This window comes from Protopterus annectens, chromosome 8.part0 (genome assembly GCF_019279795.1).
Source record: "Protopterus annectens isolate FY-2018-M chromosome 8.part0, PAN1.0, whole genome shotgun sequence".
Classification (NCBI taxonomy): domain Eukaryota; kingdom Metazoa; phylum Chordata; order Ceratodontiformes; family Protopteridae; genus Protopterus; species Protopterus annectens.
This window is the reverse complement of record NC_056741.1, coordinates 424495882-424515313: the sequence shown is the minus strand read 5'-3', so window position 1 is coordinate 424515313 and position 19432 is coordinate 424495882.

The following is a 19432-nucleotide window of genomic DNA, read 5'->3' as shown; positions in this document are numbered from 1 at the left end:
AAGTAAAAGAAGGCAGAAGTGGAGTAGCAGCAAAGAGGCCAGAAGAAAATGAAAACAGAAGTATATGGTGAGGATTCAAACTAAAGAAGACAAATAAATGGATAGGTATGAGGTGTAGGACAATTTAATAGCTCCTTTGGGTGTAAAAGCACATGAGGTAAGAACATTTATTTTTATTAAGAAAGAGATGTTTTGTGTCATTATATTTGAGACTGTTTGTTTTTTTCCCAATGGAAATTTTTATTGGAGAATATGAGAAAAGAAAGACTGTAACAGTTACAATCTTTATGTGATAAAAATCATTCAACCGGGAAACAGAGAAAAAGAAAATTAATGTAGAGATGTTAAGTTGTCAATCTCACCTTCATTTTTGCTGGATTGGTTCAGAGCCGAACCTCGGCTCCAACTCAGCCTATACTAAAGCTCGAGAGCTAATTTTACTGGCTCGAGGCAACCCTATATCCCATGATGCTAGGCGGTAACTACCCAGATCTCGTTTGCCGCTTACTCTAGCGAGGTTGCTCTTTTTACCGGCTCAGGTTAGTGACTGTTTTTTCTCACAAAAATCCTAGTATTTTCCTTAGTTTTTCCTAATTATTCAAACAGGGCGGAGCAAAAACTACATTGTCTGGATGTTCATCGTCAGCTCTGCTTCTATCTGGACAGAACTAAACAATTCAGGAAATCTGATCAACTTTTTTTATCTTATGCTGAGAGTAAAAAGGGTCTTCCGGTATCTAAAGTAACCCTGTCTAGGTGGCTGTCTTCTGTGATTACCTGTATTTATCAACTCGGAGGTAAAGAATTGACTTCTAGGCCAAAAGCCCATTCAACCAGAGCGTTGGCTACATCTACAGCATTTCAAGCTAGATTACCAATAGACACTCATACTTTCGTTACACATTACAAATTGGACAAGGCCTCCAGAAACAGGGCAAATTTTGGTTCCACCGTTCTCAAGAGTCTGTTCCAATGAGCCACCCAGGATAAAGGTGCTAGGGACGCGGTCCCATCCAGCAAGAATGAAGGCAAGATTGACAACTTAACATTGAGAAGTTATGTACCTACCATAACGTTCCATGTTAGTTGTCTTCTCTCGCCTTCTTTCTTGCGTCCCGCCCATCATCCCCCTAGCCTGGACAGACCAAGAGGTTCTTCCTCTTCTTACAGGGGACCTTATCTTGCATTATTCCTAGCTCAGACAGTTGGTCCTGGGGTAGTTTCAGCTTCAGGTAGTGATATTTTGGGAGTTCTTCCTTCTCCTCCTTCACCTCAGAGGGGAGACTGAATTGGCTATGGTTTCTTAGCTACCAAACGAGATCAGGGTAGTTACTGCCTAGCATCATGGGATATAGGGTTGCCTCGAGCCAGTAAAATTAGCTCTCGAGCTTTAGTATAGGCTGAGTCGGAGCCGAGGTTCGGCTCCGAACCCATCCAGCAAAAAAGAAGGCGAGAGAAGACAACTAACATGGAACGTTATGGTAGGTACATAACTTCTCATTTCAAACAGTGGTAGAAAGAGAAACTTTGAAGGGACATTAAACTTTATATAAAGAAGTACTGGGCATTGCAAAAATGTTTGAAAAAATGGGTTTATAGCTGGGATTGTAATACTGTGTTAAAAATAGAAAGAAAAATTATACAGTTATCAAGCATGATAAATATGGAGGGGAACAGGGGTGTCATAAAATACTGGGGACAACCCAAAACATGTTTTTTTCTGGTGGAAAAGGACATTTGATAAGTAACTTTGACAAAAGAAAATGTTATATTTGTGGAGAAATGGGACATGATACAAAAACATGAATTGAAATATAATTGTAACAAACTTGGGCATTTATGGATGGTTTGCAAAAATGAACATGAGTAGGAAAAAAGAAAGAGAAGAAAATAAAGAGAAATAATTTTAGAAGTAGTAGAAATAGATGAAAAAATAATAAAGAGGACATAGAAGGAGGTTCTGAAATAAGTGAAGAAGACCTAAATTGGGAGGTAGTAAAAGAAAAATCTGTTAGTAAAAGACAGAGAAAATTTAAAGAAGTCTTAAGTACAAAAAGAAAGAAAGGAAATGGATGAAAAAGAATATATATACAGCTAATGACCGGGGGCTGGTATAATGATTAAGGTGTTTGACTAACACACACACTCACGGTACAGTGTTTGATTCTCACCTTTAGAAGGGAAATTGGCTAGGCTTAGAATGGCCTATTAGAAAAACTATCCTAGTAATTACGTATGAACTCATGAAAAAATGAATCTAAGGAAGAGTGAAAATTAAAATTTAAGAGTGCTTTTTGTAAATGTGAATACTATTAAGAATATAGTAAGAATAGGAATTTTGGAGTGGTGTAATACATGCGGTGTAGATGTAAATATATATGACGGCATAAGATTTTTAACAAATTAAAAAGTACACAGAAACTTCGGGAAAGAAAGATAATCTGGAATTTGTGGAATGAGCGATGCCCTGGAATAGCTGTACTCTGTAAAAGACAGTAAATATATTAGATGTAATTTTACCAAAAATGGGAAGGTTAACCATTATATAGTTAAAATGAGAAGAACTAAACTGCATAGATAAATATGAATATTATAACAAAAGGATACTTTAATTGCCATTTAAGAGGCAGCCATAAAAAGAAATTAAATGAAATAATAAGAAAAATGTTAGAAGTTATAAGCTGTGGTAAGTTAAAACTTTCTGACAAAAATTCAGGAACTTACAAAATGGAGTATGTGTAGAACTGAAATAGATTACTTTATAGTATCAAAGTTTAGTTATAGGAGAAGGGGAAGTAGTTGAAACAACATTTTCTGATCATCTTGCAATGTGGCTAGAGATAAAGGAAAACAAGGAATATATAAAAATAGGCAAATATATAAAAAGGATAAATGAGAAAGTATGGAATGAAGAAGGAAAGAAAGTAGTAATATAGTTCTGGAAAGATCATATTACCTTAAGAACATTTAATGAGAGAAATAAAAAAATGTAAAATGATAAATAGAAATAACTCACAAAAATAATGAATAGTGTAGTACAATATGTACAAAAATGTTTAAAGAAAAAGGTAGAAAATAAAACATGGAATGTAAAAAAAGTTTAACAGAAAAAAGTGAATAAGGAGTTGGAAAAGGAGATTTCTTTAAATGAGCTATATAAAGTATCAGGACAGGTAACTATAGATTTGGCCACAGGACCAAATGGAATAGGGTATGAAATGTTTAAAAAAATTGGGAGATTGCAAAAAAAAAAAAAAAAAAAAAAAAGATTATGAATGAATGGTTGAATGAAGTTTTTATGTATGAACAGTTATCTAGTGAAATGCTTAATTTGCGATGGAAGAAAGAATATAGAAGAGAATTAAAAAAACTGGAGATTGATAGCATTGCATAATGATGATTAGAAAATCTTTATGAAAATAGAGATATTTTTGTGAATGATAATGTATATGTTCTCTAGAAAAACAGGTTTGTTTTATTTCTTCTATTTATTTCCCATTGAATATTATGGAAGATAGTATATATAATATAAAGGGGAAGTTGTGAATAATTATTAATATTTAGGGAAGTTGTAGATGATATTATGAATAGAAAAGATGCAAAAATCATGATAGGAGACCTTAAGGCATTTGACACAAATGAACATGAAATCTTATTGGTAATAATGAAATAATGTCACCAAATAGTAAAAATACTTGTAAATGGCTGGTTAAGCCAAAAGATATATATAAAATACCGGAAATTACAGTTGGAAATTAGTTATCTACAACAATGCATCAATAAAAGGGTAGCACCTAAGGGTCTCCGTCAGTGGAGGTATCCTGTCGGACTTTTTCCAAAATCTAGTTTCCATCTAGAGCTTATTAGCTTATTCGACAGACAAGTAATGGACTTTCTAGGTATCCTCATAAAACATTATGACATACAAGTAACTACTCTTAAAGGTGAACTAATAATCCTGGAGAAAAACATTACATCAGATACAGAATTCCTCAGGTATAAATTCGATTATGGTCGAATTTTTTCATCTATTGATGTGGTTATTAAGAGAAGCATTGAGGTGAAAACTAAAAAATTGAATAGGGATATCTATGCCTACCAAAAAGACAATGCTTATCCTTTACCTCCACAAGTATCTAATTTCATTTTCACTGATGAGGTTAACCATGTCTTACGCCCCTTTGACAATGTTTGCGAGGACAAAGGCTCTGACAATAACATCCAACCTCCACAGGTTAGATGAAGCGAGAGAATCAAAAACGGCAATGGTCCACGACAAACACCAGGGTTCACATCAAATAATATGAATGGACAGGGTTTTCAGGGTGCTCACCAGAAAGCTACTCTGGCACAACAGAATTTCAGCCGTCAGGGGCAGCAACGGAAGAAGCAGAATCACCGGAGGAGGTAGCCCATGGCTCGCTTGCTAGCCCTTTGATTACATTGAGCTTCCAAGGTGACTTTACAGTTTTTAACTATACCAATTTTCAGTTGGATATGTGTTTTGTTGATTTTTTTATCTAGGGGGCTTTCTTTTGTGCCCGACAAAAGGGCTGATTTAGCAAAAGCCATTTTGGATTTGAAAATTTTCACTCAGAAACTTAATTTAACAGTGTTAATGGCCAGTACACCTTGCTTAACACATGATTTGAAAGTTTTGAGTTTGTTCAACCCACCACTACACTCTACTATAGCACTATTCGAACGCATTTATGAAATGATTTTGAAAGATGGTATATGCAGTAACATTTCTAAGAAAACTACTAGTAATATAACTCCAGATGAGCTGGACTTTTTGGTGTCCCTGAAGTTACACAGAATTCGGGTAAGGAAACCTGATAAGGGAGGGGGGCTTATATTTATGCATGAGTATGATTATATATAAAAGATGCATGATGTTTTGGAAGATGACTGTTATGAGTTGATTAGTATTAATGGAATTAACATTGCATATAAGCATATCTATAACCATATTAACGATCTGTTTTTGGAAGGTAGTATCTATTTGGATACACTTCACTATTTAACCATGGCAGCACCAAAGACACCGGTCATTTTTGGGTGTCCTAAAGTACACAAGAAGGTCTCTGATCCACCTTTTAAACCTATAGTTGATGGACGAGGCTCTGTTGTATATGGTTGTTCCAAATATGTTGACGGAAAACTAAAACCAATCATAAAAGGGGAAGAACGTATTTGCCCAGATTCATGGGGATTTTTAGAAGGCATAAATAAATTAGAATTTAATGCCAACTACAATTTTTTAACAGTTGATATAAAAGATTTACACACTGTTATCCCACAAGATCAAGGCATAGATTGGGTTAGGCATCTATTGTATGCCAAAGGCATGGATAATGATGAAATACATGTCTTGGAAATACTCTTACAACTAGTTCTTCACAACAATTTCATGTTATTTGATGGTCAAGCATATAAACAAACTACAGGTGTTGCCATGGGTGCACCCTGTGGTGGTAACAAGGCATGGATAATGATGAAATACATGTCTTGGAAATACTCTTACAACTAGTTCTTCACAACAATTTCATGTTATTTGATGGTCAAGCATATAAACAAACTACAGGTGTTGCCATGGGTGCACCCTGTGGTGGTAGCTTCGCCAGTTGTGTTTTAACATATTGGGAACATGAATTTTTATTTAAAAATGATTTGTTCCAACAACATGCTGCCTGGAATACTAGATACCAGAATGACATGTTTTTCATTTGGAAAGGCGATGATACCACAGTTCCAGTTTTTATAGTAGAGATTAAATGTTTCACTAACTTTTTGGATTTCACCTTTCAATTTGAAACAGAAGCTATCAACTATCTGGATGTGTACATATCAAAAGACAGAGCCCATAACAGATTTAGAACAACTATATATAGGAAACCCACATATTCCAATACTTTCTTGCATTTTTCTAGCAGCCACCCCTTCCATCAAAAGAAGGCAGTTATGAAAGGCCAATTGGTCAGGGCATCAAGGATGATTCCTTTTGAGGATGATTTCCAAGTAGAATGTAGTTTACTTAGATCCATGTTCAGTAGTAGAGGTTATCCATCCAGACTATTTGATAAAATAAGGCAAGAAGTGGTTAAGAGAAACAGGGGACATTTTAGACCTATCCTGTTTAATGGATACCATGATTTTATTCATGAGTCAGATGGTGATTGAAATTGTTATGCATAAACAAATTCCCATACTAGAGGGCATATTAGACATGGGTGATCCCACACTTATCACAACTTTTTCAAAGGATGCAAAAATTGTTTCAAATATTATCTATAAGAATTGGGCACTGCTGGCAGAAGATACACACATCAACAAAAAGTTTGAAAAATTGCCACACATTATTTATTGGCGTGGCCAAAATTTAAAGGACATCGTAGAACTTCCAAGTAGAATTACAAAAAAGAACATGAGTATGTATAAATGTGGTCACTGCCATCAGTGTCAGCATATTCATGTGGGCACTAAAATAACCATTAGATATGTTGAATACAACATATTAGGTAAATTTAATTGTGAGTCTAAGGGCATTGTTTATGCTGCTATATGTCAAAAATGCAATCCTTTAATATAGGAAAGACAGAAAGGACAGTGCGCCAACGCATATATGAGCATACATATATGTAAAGGTACCACCACAAATGCTTTGGCTAGGCACACATTGCAACATCCCACTCACAAATTTTTGTTTGCCATTGTGCACCAGGAACTATATAACAAAAGAGGAGGGCCATGGGCATTATGGTTAGAAGAAAAGGAATTGTTGTGGCAAATTAGAACTTTTGCACACACACACCCTGGCCTTAATGAATATGCTTCCATTAAATGCATTTTGAAACTTAAACAGCTAGATAGGTTGTGTGTGTGTGTGTGGGGGGGGGGGGGTTTAACTCAAAAAACATAGCGCCAGGTATTTCATTTATTTAAGCATACTACAAATGTTTATATATATATATATATATATATATATATATATATATATATATATATTTTTTCTACTTAATACATTTGTATTTTATATTAATTCAAGTCACTAATTTAGTGTCTAGGTATTTAGTAATGAAATACAAAGTAAATAGTTTTCCATAGGAGGAAAGGAATTGAGTTGTTTATTTAATTATTCAATTTTTTTATATAATTGCTTTATTGTTTTATTTATTAATTGTATAAGTATAGAAGTCATTGACTGCTTGTGTAACTTTGTCTGAGGAAGTGTGGATACTAGTCCTTATGAAAGCGCTTAAGGGATAAAGTTTTGCTGTCTTTTTGTGTTTACATATGAAGAGTGGTGTAAGACAGCTGTGTCCAATGAGTTGTATACTTTTGCATTAGTTATGTAGTACGTGAAATAAATTACAATATGAAGGAGGCAGGATATATAACACCTGAAGGGTTAAGAATCCCCATTCTCAACATATGCAGATTGCATTATAATAATTGCAAATAAAATTTGGATAAAAGTATTAATTTGCTCAACTGGGTGTCTAGAGGTGTTAGGGATCGCTTTAAGTGAAAAGTAAAGGTTTAGGTGATGTAGTAAAGGCAGGGGTTATATATTTTACAATGAATAAAATTTCTGTGGAAGATATAAAATTTGAGAATAAAGATGCAAGTAGAGTTCAGTGGGAATCAATAGAAGACATAAAACAACATATACATTATCGTTCAGTAAAAAAAGGCTTATTTGATAAATTCAGTACTGATGATAAAATAGCATACTTAAATGTATTTGTGTTGCCAAAAGTATTTGAAAATGAATTATTGCCAATATAGATATATATATATTTCATTTATGTGTGGTTCTAGATTAAACCCAGTAAAAAGAGGAGTTTTGTATGTAAATGAAGAAGGAGGTTTAGGGTTAATTAACAGAGTGGTATATGCTGCTTCATTAAATTTGTATGAAGTGTTAAAGTGGATAAATGAAAAGATTAAATATTAGTAAGAAACTGTATAAATAGAAGTATGATAAATTTGGGGGTATGGTAAAAGAGTAAAAGGGAAAAGAGAGTGTATAAATTCGCACATTTCCATCCCAATTCCAACTTTTCTTCTTCTTTACTAGTCTTATCCCTCTCCTTTTATTATCCTTTAACCTTTACTTTTCTCCTCATACCCCCTTTCTTTTGTTTCTTCTTTACCGGTCTCCCTTCTTCCTTCCCTACCCCATTCCATTAGTAACTCAATCCTATATTCCTTTCTCATTTACTTACATTCATATTCTTCTATTAACTGATCTAAGTAACACCTCTTATTGTATACTTGTCTTCTCTTTTCTGCATATAACTGTCTAATTCTTAAATCACTACGTTATTCTGTGTGCTAGTTTTAAGTTTTATTGTTGTCTTTTCTATTATTATTATAGCTAACCTTCCTTCTAATACTTTAATACTTTGTTTATTCAGTCATATATCATTCTGTGTAATTTTATAAACTTATTTGTAATTTTATGTATTTTATAGACGTTTTGTAATTCTGTGGGTTTTTTTTTTTTTTTTGTTACATTGGAACTTTTCTTCCCGGGCCTTCACTGAACATGGAGTAGTCTAGCCCAGTGGACTTTCCCAGTAAGCAAGCGCCAATAAATAAAATGTTACCAAGAACAAATAATTTTTTGTGGAAAATAAAAATTGATGATTTAGAAAAAGAAAAGTATGGTATTACTATGAAAAACCATGGGAAAATCTAACAGATGAAAAATTAAAACTATAAAAATAAGCAAACTGTGTAATTAGAAAGTAGAATGTCAAGATTTTTTGTGGAGATTGGTTATAGATAAATTGCCAGTAAAAGGAAATATGCCATATAAAAAGAAAAGTGATAGAATAGGTTTACATTGTAAAGAAGAAACAACTACGGAGCATGTTAGAATATGTTTACATTGACAAGAAGAAGAAACTACAGAGCATGTGTTTTGAAATGTAAAAGAGTAAAAAATTATGGTAAAAGCTATCTAAAGATGTTTTTTTTTTTTTGAAGATATAAAAGAAGTGGACAAAATAAACATGGATATAATTAAATATGAATATTATAAGACTAGAACTAAAGAATATGTTAAAGGGGTAGATAAGTTGTGTTATATGGGTTATACGGAATGAAAGAATAAATGAAATTATGTTTAATGGTAAATGGATTTTAGCAACAATATTAAGTAAAATCAGAGGGTGGTTATAGAAAATGAGTGGGGGTTTAGCAGTCTCATTGGGGAAAGAAGTAAGTGAATCTACTAAAGTGGTGTCAAGAAGATCTGCAGGTGATCATCAGTTGAAAATAATCATGCAGGATGATGCAGGTAACATTTCTGCTGTTTCATGGGGTACAAGATATTAGATAACTTTTTCGGAAATACTGAGGATGCTAATGTGGAGAGGGAACCAGGTGATGTGGCATTAGAGAACGCACCATTTAAAACTTGTGCATCAGTCTCAGTAGGCAAAAATGAGAGCAGCAATAAACAATAAGTAAAACTGTTTCTAAAAAGAATAGATGACCAACTGTGAGAATAAGAACAAAAAATGACACTGTAATAGATAATATGCCCAGGACAATTTCGTAACTGTTCAAGGTTTTAAAGCCCAAGAATTTGGTCTTTTATACATACAGGAACAGAGACTTTTTGTCACTTAATCTTTGAAACTGAAGGACTGATGATAAAATATCTGCAACTGTGCAACAAAAAGAACATTTATCTGTAGAACAAATACTTTCTGGTAGTAACTTAAATATTATTTATTTATTTATTTTTTTTTTTTGCAGTTTAAATCTAATGAATTGGAAGGAGAGATAAAAATGCATGCAGGGTTTGTGTGAAACTGGTGACAGCAGTGTGAATGTTAAAGATTAGGAAAAGCTTATGGAATGAAGGGAGGTTTTGGAAGGTGAAAAAAGAAAACATGATTACATTCTTGCCAAGTGTTGTTTGTGTGGCTGCTTCTATAGGAACATTAAGATATGCTGGCAAGCCTAAATCATGTTTCTTTTGTGGGGACTTTTCTCATTTAATCGTGGCAACATGCAATGTAACCACTGTGGGGAGAAAGGATGTACAGCAAGAAAGTGTGTGTGGCTAATGCAGGTTGCTTAAAAAGGGACACTGTTAGATGGATTGTCAAGAGGAAATGGTAAAAAATTAAAAAGAGAAGAAAACGTACCAAGGGGCTACAAGAGGCTGGGGGAGAGGGTGCTCTAGGTGAAGAAGAAATTGAAGTTGAAAAATATGGAGGGGAAAAAGGAGGAGAAAACTTGCATGCAGAAAGAGAGGTCAGGAGAAGGAACTGACATTAATAATTTTTTAAAGTTCTAGCCAGTGGGAAAAAAAATGATTCTGAGGATCAAGGATTTGTCCATTAACCCAGGAAAAATATTCATTAAGAAAAAGAGTAAAAATAAGAAAATGACAGTTTTAAAATATTTTTGCTAAACTTTAAAAGACGGAAAAGCAACAATTTTAGAGTACTTTCAGTAAATGTGAACAGTATTACTAACACTGTAAGAAGGCTAGAGATACTGGGATGTTGTAGTAAATGTGATATGGATGTTCTGTTACAGGATGCAAGATTCCTGTCAAGTGAAGAAAGACTACAAACAGAAAAATTGTGAGTAGAAATATAATGTGGAACTCAGGAAGTTTTTAGAGTAGCTGTGTTGTGTAAAAGAACATTTAAAAAATAGTTGTAACATTGTTAAGAAAGAGACTGTTGACTGCTGCGGCTGTGAGGTGAAGTGAACATGTTTATACAATTATAACATTGCATGTATAACTAGCAAGGAAAGACTTTCTTTCATCAAGTACTGGACTATGTGGTAGTTAACATGAAAATTATAATCGCAGGAGACTTTGATTGTGATTTAACGTGAAGATGTTAAAGGAAAGGAAATAATGTAAAAAGATACAAAAAATGATAAAATGTGGTAAATTAGAGAAACCTCCGGTATGATGTGCTTGTTAGCCATGTATCAAGGGCTCTCCTCCCTGAAAAGTGGTAAAATTTGCAGTATTTCAACCTGAAAAAAGGTACAAAAATAACAGTACAAGCGAAAGCTTATCAGTATTGAAACCAGATAGAAAATAGCCATACTTGAGTAACAGCGATGAAAAGCAAGACAGAAGATCAGGGTTGCAACAGTTAAAAAAGATAACATAGCAAAAGTAAAACAGTTGCATGCAACCACTAGAGGGATGTCCGTATGTAAGGGAAAAATAGAAGACAGTCTGAGAGACTACATTTCAAAAACTGATAAACATATCCAAGAAATGGAAATGGTCCTGTCATCCTCAAATTTTTTTTTATTTTTCAAATACATTTGAATGAAATCCATAGTATTTATACATACCATCTTAAATAACTATGTACACTATTTACATTAGCCTGACACTATAACAGATCTTAATGTATACAGTTACTTTATAAGTATGTCCAATCCATTATCAGAGTGTCTGATCAATTAATGTATAGTGTCAATCAAAGATAAGACTTTTCCCCAAGGGTTGTTGAAAAATGGCTTTGGATAAATTCTTAGTTCTTTAATTTTAATTTCCAATAATGCTGTGGTCTTCGGTAGGCTGTAGAAGTCTTCCAAAGTTGGTATTGTCTTTGTATTCCATCTTCCTGTTATGCGCTTCCTTGAAATTGCAAGTATAGTCCATACTAGATACATGTTTGACCTATTTAAATGAGGACCTTCGTTCACATTTAATAAAATGATTCATTAAATAAAGCTTGTAGAAAGTTATTAATACCATTCCAAAATGGCTTAATTTTAACACCATCAAATAAAATGTGGTTCCAATCGGCATTGTGTACTTGCTCACATCTCCAACATAATCCTTTTATGGAATAACTAATTTTACTGATTCTGTCTGGGGTTAAGAATGCTCTGTGAAAGCATTTTCAATTAAAAACTTTCCAGTATTGTGTAAAGGATGTATATTTTATTGATAATAAGATATTTGTTTTAATATCTTCAGTTAACTATATTGAGTGTCCTTTTGTTATATATTTCCAATATGAGGTTTTGGGTGTTGTTTTATAGTTTATCAATATTTTGTAAAATTTTGAAATGCTGTTTCCCATGTCAAAGTATTATATATGATTTCATATATGTATTTCATAAATGTAGGTATTTCTTTAAATGAAGAATTGTTAATTATTCTACTTAAATCTTGCGAATATGACAGAATACTCTGTAAAGTTAGCCAGTCCTGTTGTGGAATTTTGTATGTTTTTATTACTTGCATATCTAAAACTTTTAGTTCTTTAATACATTGGAGCCAACAAACAAATCCTTTCTGTTCCCAGGAATTAATAATTTCTCTATATAGTTTATGTGGAATGTTCTTTGTGACTATAAATAGTGTTAAAAGATTAAACCCGAATTTTAAATCTATATTTGCATTAATAATTTTCCTAAATGAGTCAATGTAATTAATCATACAAGTTTTATTGGTTTTAGTTATGTTATATTGCATACTAATACATATGTGCCATGGCAAATGGTTTTTATCTGTTGTTTGATTTTTTTTTTTTTTTTGTAAATCAAGTTCATGTATTGATATTACAGTTGGTAATCTTTCCAGTTTGCAGAATAATGTGGACTTATCCAGTCTGAGATTGTTTTAGATATTGATGCTTTTATATATGTTTCTATATCAGGAAAGTTTAATCCTCCCTGTTTCCATGGTCTTATATGATGTATTAAAGCTATTCTGTTTCTTTTGGCAAACCATAACAATTTTATTAGGCATGAATTTATTTCTTTAAGTATATTCCTCTCTGGTAACAGTTGTATTGCCAAGGCTATACATAGGATCTTGGGCAGTAAAGCCATTTTTATTAACAGTAGTCTATATTCAAATGTTAATATTATTTTGTTCCATTTTTTCCACAGAGATTTTAATTGTATTGATGATGATATTGTAGTTTTTTGAGACTGATTCATTATTATCCTTGCAAAACTCAATTCCTAGATATTCCAAAGTAGATTCTTGTTTCCCTATGGTGTGATCCCCCTTAGTCTGCAGTTCTTTTTTTATTTAAAAATAAAAATGTTGATTTTGATTTATTGAAATGGAGTTCATAGGTTCATAGTTTTAGTACTAAGCTAACTGCCCTTGCGAGCCATTTCAAGCCTAGCCAGTTATCCCTTGTGAGACTCGAACCCTGCACCTTGTTTGTAAGGCAAACACTTTAACCATTAAGCCACACTCCCAACCCCTGAAGTCATGTGAAATTTGTCAAATATATCTAATTCTTCTAATGTCTCTTTTGTATTAGATCATGCTAGTAAAATGTCATCAGCAAATAGCATTACTTTAGACTTGTATTGTTCATAAACATCTATTCCTTTGATTTTTATATTTTTACAAATTGAATCTGCCAATATTTCAATAGCCATAGCAAATAGAACCGGTGACATGGGACATCCTTGTTTAGTGCCTTTTGTTATATGTATAGATTCAGAGGTAAAAAGACCTAACTTGACATAAGCTAAATTATTTGTATATATATTCTGTAAGAGATGAAAAAAGGATGCAGGAAATTCAAATAGCATTAGGATTTTGAATAAATAGTCCCAATTTAGGTAATCAAAGGCTTTCTCTATATCTAAGCCAATTATGTGTGTTTATTTTCTTTATTAACATAATCTATAAGAGAAATTATCCTTTTAATATTGTGTGTCTATGATATATAAATCCAGTTTGATCATTATTTATTGTTTTGGATAGTGGTATTTTCATTCTGTTAATTAATATTGTCATAAATATCTTTGTCATTATTTAATAATGATATAGGTCTATATGAAGTACAGAGGTTTGGGGATTTGTTTTCCTTTAGGATTTGTGTGATTAAGGAACATCTCCAAGAGGGTGGTATTAAAGCTTGTGACTGAATTTCTAATATAGTTTTATGGAAGAGGGATGGTATCTTTGAAGGAAAAAAGTTTATATATTTCTATAATTATGCCATCTATACCTGGAGCTTTATTATTTGTACCCCCTTTTATTGTATCTGTAATTTCTTTGTAGGATATGGGTGCTTGCAGATCTAGTTTTAATTTTTCTGGTATTTTGTTATATTACAACATTTTTCATCTAGATTTAATTGATTGATATGTATATTTTCTTTTTGGAAATGTTCCATATAGTGATTTCTATAGGCATCAAGAATGTCACCTATATCCAAGATATTTTTCCCTTTCTTTTCATGGAAGATACTTTTAATGTTATTAGCTTTTTGACTGTATTTTGATTCTTGTGTATAAATTATGTAGATATTTGGGAGACATGGCCAGGGTATTAATTTTTAGTTTTTCTAAAGCTAAACAAGTTTTATGTGTTAGACTTTCGTTGTATTTATTGTTTAATACATCTACTTTCTTTTTCATTTCCAAATGATTTTGATTTTTTTCAGCTTTTACTGACAAAAAGTTTGGACTGTAGATTTAATAATTCAGAATCCCATTCCATTATCTATACCAAGTTAGGAGTCCCATATCATTATTTTATCTCTGTGGTGTAATTAATATCTAAGAAGAACTGTAATTCAGATAATAAACCAGGGTGTGAACTCTTTAATTTTAGTTATATATGCTGGAATTCTGGAATTAAAGATTAAGGGTTTGTACCCATTTTTAAATTTTAGTATCAATGAATTGTGGTCTGAAAAGGGGCAGGGAGTGATTGAGACATTATTGATTTTAGAGTGCAAGTCATGGGCAGCAAATATTTTATTTATTCTAGTTTGGGTATCAAATCTTTGATCTTGATGGGAAAACAGCAAAGATTTATCTTCTTTAAATTTGAAAGTATTTGCAAGATGAAATTATTCTACCCACTTGTTTAAAGCTTTTGATACAGTAGATGTATGCAGCAGTCTTTTATTTGTAGTTTCAGAAATATCATATATACAGTTAAAATCTCCTAATATTGAGTTGCCTTTGTAATTATTGGAAATGAAATCCAAGTGTCTTTTAACAGTTCCTGTTCTAATGCCCGGGAACCAGTATAGATTGGTCAGGGCCCATATTCTGTTATATTTAACTATTACTAATCCCGTAAGGCCTTTTTTATCTTCATACTTATAAATGATTTCTGGGTTAATCACATTTGTTTTCCATAAACTTTTTACCCCTTTTGTCTTTGTCTTATAAGTGGTTTGCACCAATATCATATATTCCTTAGGATTCCATTTGTAGTTGTCATTTGTTTTGAAATGAGTTTCTTGAATGAAGACAATTTATGCTTTTTCAGTTTTAAATATTTCAGTAGATTTGATCTCTTGCTAGGATTGATTAAGCCATTGGTATTTAAAGATAATAAAGTTAAATCCATCTTAGGTTATTTAGACTATGTATTTTTTGTTTTATTGTGAATATTACATATTTTTCTCTGATAACTATAAAGTATATGTTTGAGCTTTTAAAGGAAATTATCAGTTTTATACTTTGAGTGTTTACCAATGAAGTAATGTTTGGTCAGGCATACTAAAAATGTTTTTGTGAAATAAATTTAAATTAATAAATGTTAACAAAACTAAGATCTCCACTAGGCATGGAATGAAAATCGTTCCTAATCTGATGGATAAACCTAAGTCCATCAGATTTTCACTTATACCTTGACAATCCAGAACATCTGAGCTCCATAAATTGAATTATATAAAGAATATTTGTAATAGGAATAAGCAATATTTATATTATTTTGAACAGATATAGTACTATTGTAGATTAGACAGAATTCTAATACAATATAAATGTCTACTTATTGTATAAGCAATTAATATTTACATGAAAGATAGATGGCAAGCAATTCAGTCATAGTAAAGTGGGATCTATCATATATAGAACCTCAGTAAAAGATTATAGCACACAGTTATTTAACATATTCATCCTTATTGATGACGTCTCTCAAAACATATTACTTAATATAAATACATAGTAATAATATTTATACATAATGCTTATAATAAAACGTATTTTACTGGATATATCAGAAGTTATATTTCATTGTTCACCAGCATTTAATCACTTTGTTTGTTGCTAACTTACTTAAAGCATCAAGTTTGTTTTATGTGAACATTGATGAAAGTTAGTGCATTTTAATTATCAGTGCATTCCTCCCCCCATTTCCTACAAATAAGGATTTTGATATCTGTCATTTCTTTTAATAAAATCTGTGAAATTATAGGTTAGAAACAAATTCACTTATTGTGATTAATGATTACAAGTTCCCTTTTCATATTCATAAATTGCCATTTTATGGCATATTTTGAAAGTTTTTAGATTTAAATGGCAACATTCTGTTTTGTATAATCAGCAAAGGTTACACTGCGTGATTGTCAATTTTCAATTTAATACTATTTGTTCAGAATGGGATTGTTACATTGTGACATTCCTAGTTCAGGCTTCTATTTTTTCCCTTTAACAACTTTGTCAGTTTGCTAACATGTATAAAACATTAGTTACCTTGGTAACAGCTTAAGTATTATGTATGGTCAAGATGGGTTACAAAACCACAATTCAAGTTAAAGTAATTATATGACTTATTATGCACATTTACTTATATGTGAAAATCATCATGCTTCCCCTTGATGTTCAGTATATCAATATAATGTATGTAATTTATGACAAGCTAAAACAGTAGAGTTATTATACACAAGCCCACATTATTAAACTGAGTGTCTATTGTCAATTTAATATTATTTGTTCAGAATATGACTGTTACATTCTGTGACATTTCAAGTTCAGGCTTCTGTTGTTTCTCTTGAACAACTTTGTCAGTTTGATGTCATGTATAAAACATTAGTTGCCTTGGTGGTAACCGCTTAAGTATTATATATGGTCAATATGAGTTACAAATATGAGTTACTATTAGGTTTTACCTCATATCATGCGTTCCGGCCCCAAAACCCGGACCACTCCACAAAAGGAGGGGGTGTATCCATATTCATAAAGTCCAGGTTGGTGGCAACGCATGAAGCTCACCATCCCGGTGCAACTAACAATAAGCAACACTGAAAACTGCTCACAAATTTGTAGCACAGGCCACCTCACCCTCTCAAATCCCCCCCCCCACACAGCCTCTGAAAGACACTGAGGGTATAATGTATCTCCAAACACCATCATATTGTGACTTCAACTACCCGAATATAGACTGGGACATTACTCAAGCCCCCCCTAACTAGCCCCAACGTTCCTGGAGTTCATAAATAAAAAATGCCATGGAACAGCTAGTCACTGTTCCCCACGAGGGGAAAATATAACAAAATGCTCCACACCGTAGTATATCCCCGAGAGGTGTGATCATCTCATAATAAAACTGGATCCCCACATCCCGCCCCCCCCCCCAAAAAACAAAAGACCATAGTGAAGAACTTCTTCTAAAGCACCACACTACTCAAGACTGGTGTGGTATCCTCTTCAAGGCCCTGAGTCAGGAGGAAACCACCAACCCAAGCTGCGGAAGCCCTTACAATTTCCAAGTGCAAACCCCCAGTTACATGGAGATTCAGCCATAAACAAACTTTACAATAAGAGAAAAAATCAAAAGTCAAATTAGAAGAAAAATAATCAAAAATTCAAAAAAAAGCATAAAAACAATTAAAAAAAATTTTGAGAGAAAATGTTAAAAATACACAGATATCATAAAAAGAGAGCTATGTGATACACAAGGAAAACTTCCCACAGATATGAGAAATCAAAATCACTGAACCCACAAATTAAACTGAATTGCCAAAAAATCAACACAAAAGCACTGACCCCCTCAGCAGAGATAAGACATTGCAAACTCAAGGGTGTCTCCCCTCACACCAAAAACACTATCCCAGCCGCTATCTACTCCTAAAACTGTAGCCTCGCAGGTCTGAGCTCAATGAAAAAAGCGCAAGTGCCTCTAAAGCTAAAATGCTAAAACAAGCCCTGGATGTTGAGCAGGTGTTTAAAAAAAGCCTTAAATGAGAATTAAAGCTAATTAAGGTGGCGTGACAGGCACCGTGGTCCCACTCCCACAAGGTGGCCGTGGCCCTCCAAGGAGGTGTACACCCACTCTCCCAAGGTAAATGTTCTTGTAGCTTGCTTACTGTAGGATATCATAAGAGAGCTGCAAGGCAAAGATATAGGGGCTTTGCAGAGGATAATGGGGAGACATTGGAGTGGACTTGTCAAGGGAGACCACTTTTGGACCTTTGTCAAAGATCTTTGAACTAGTTTGACTTCTCCTGACTTCTGCCATTAGTGAGCAAGGGGACACCATACCAGACCATACAGCTTACCACCTTGACCACAGCAAAACTTGATACCCACAACCCCACTATTGTAAAAAACTAAACCCATATGAAAATGTATGGGTTGGTTAGGCCAAGGTACTGGTTTGGGAAAGAAGAGACACTGTCCAGACTCCAAGCCGTCACAATTGGTGTCCCATTGGTATCTGTGTCCCACAGGCTGTATGGGTCCTGCTATTGTTCTCAAAGTAAGCCTCAATGGGAACAGAGGATTTTTGACAGGAAAAGTTTGCAGACTCTTGCAAGATGCAAAGTGGGAAAGTGCATCATATGGGCCATAGTCCAGAAGGATCCTCGTCCTTCAGAAGCACGGGGAAACAGATAGCTGGCTTGCCACGTTTGGCAAAAAAAATGGAAAATCAATAAAAAAAAAAAGGGAACCAAGTAAAAATCAAGAAACCAGCAACCCTCCAAGCACAGGCATGGAAAAGAGCACAGAAGAGGTTATCAGGGACCTGGGGACCCAGGTTGATAGTGGCCTTTCTTTAGTACTACAAAAAAGAGGTCTTAGAAAGACCTCTGATCATGATCCTGAGATCACAGAGATAGGGATTCATCATGATCTGAGTTGTTCCCCTGTACTCCTTCTTATCTCAGACCAATGATGATCACATGATGCCATTCTGATCATATCTGCCCACCGACATCTGCAGTGGAGAGAGAAGATCCCACCAAAAGGATAAAGGACAAAAAAATCTGTCATCTGCTGCATATGCTGCCAGATTCCAGAAACTCCAGCCTCATTCAGTCTGCTCTCAGAGATGACAGACCTGACATACAAGGCCATGTCCAACCCCCATTACCCCACATGCTCCACCTCAAAATCCAAAAAAACCAAAAAATCAAAAACCACTAGAGCAAACCTTAAAAAACCTATAAATAGGATATGCTGGAGGTGCTGGAGGGACTCAGAGATCACTAGAGCTGTCTCCCTATGCTAAAAAAAAAAATCCCATCCATGAGGCTGACTCGCTGACTCTGTTCAAGAGAAATCTAAGACCTGTGGATGAGGATGAGGGGGAGATCGGAATCATCATCTCTCCTCACTCACTGCTGAGGCACAACAAACATGGCACAGCATTTTTTCATATATATGGGTGTGGTAAGCCACAATAATTTGGGCTAGGCTTATAAAT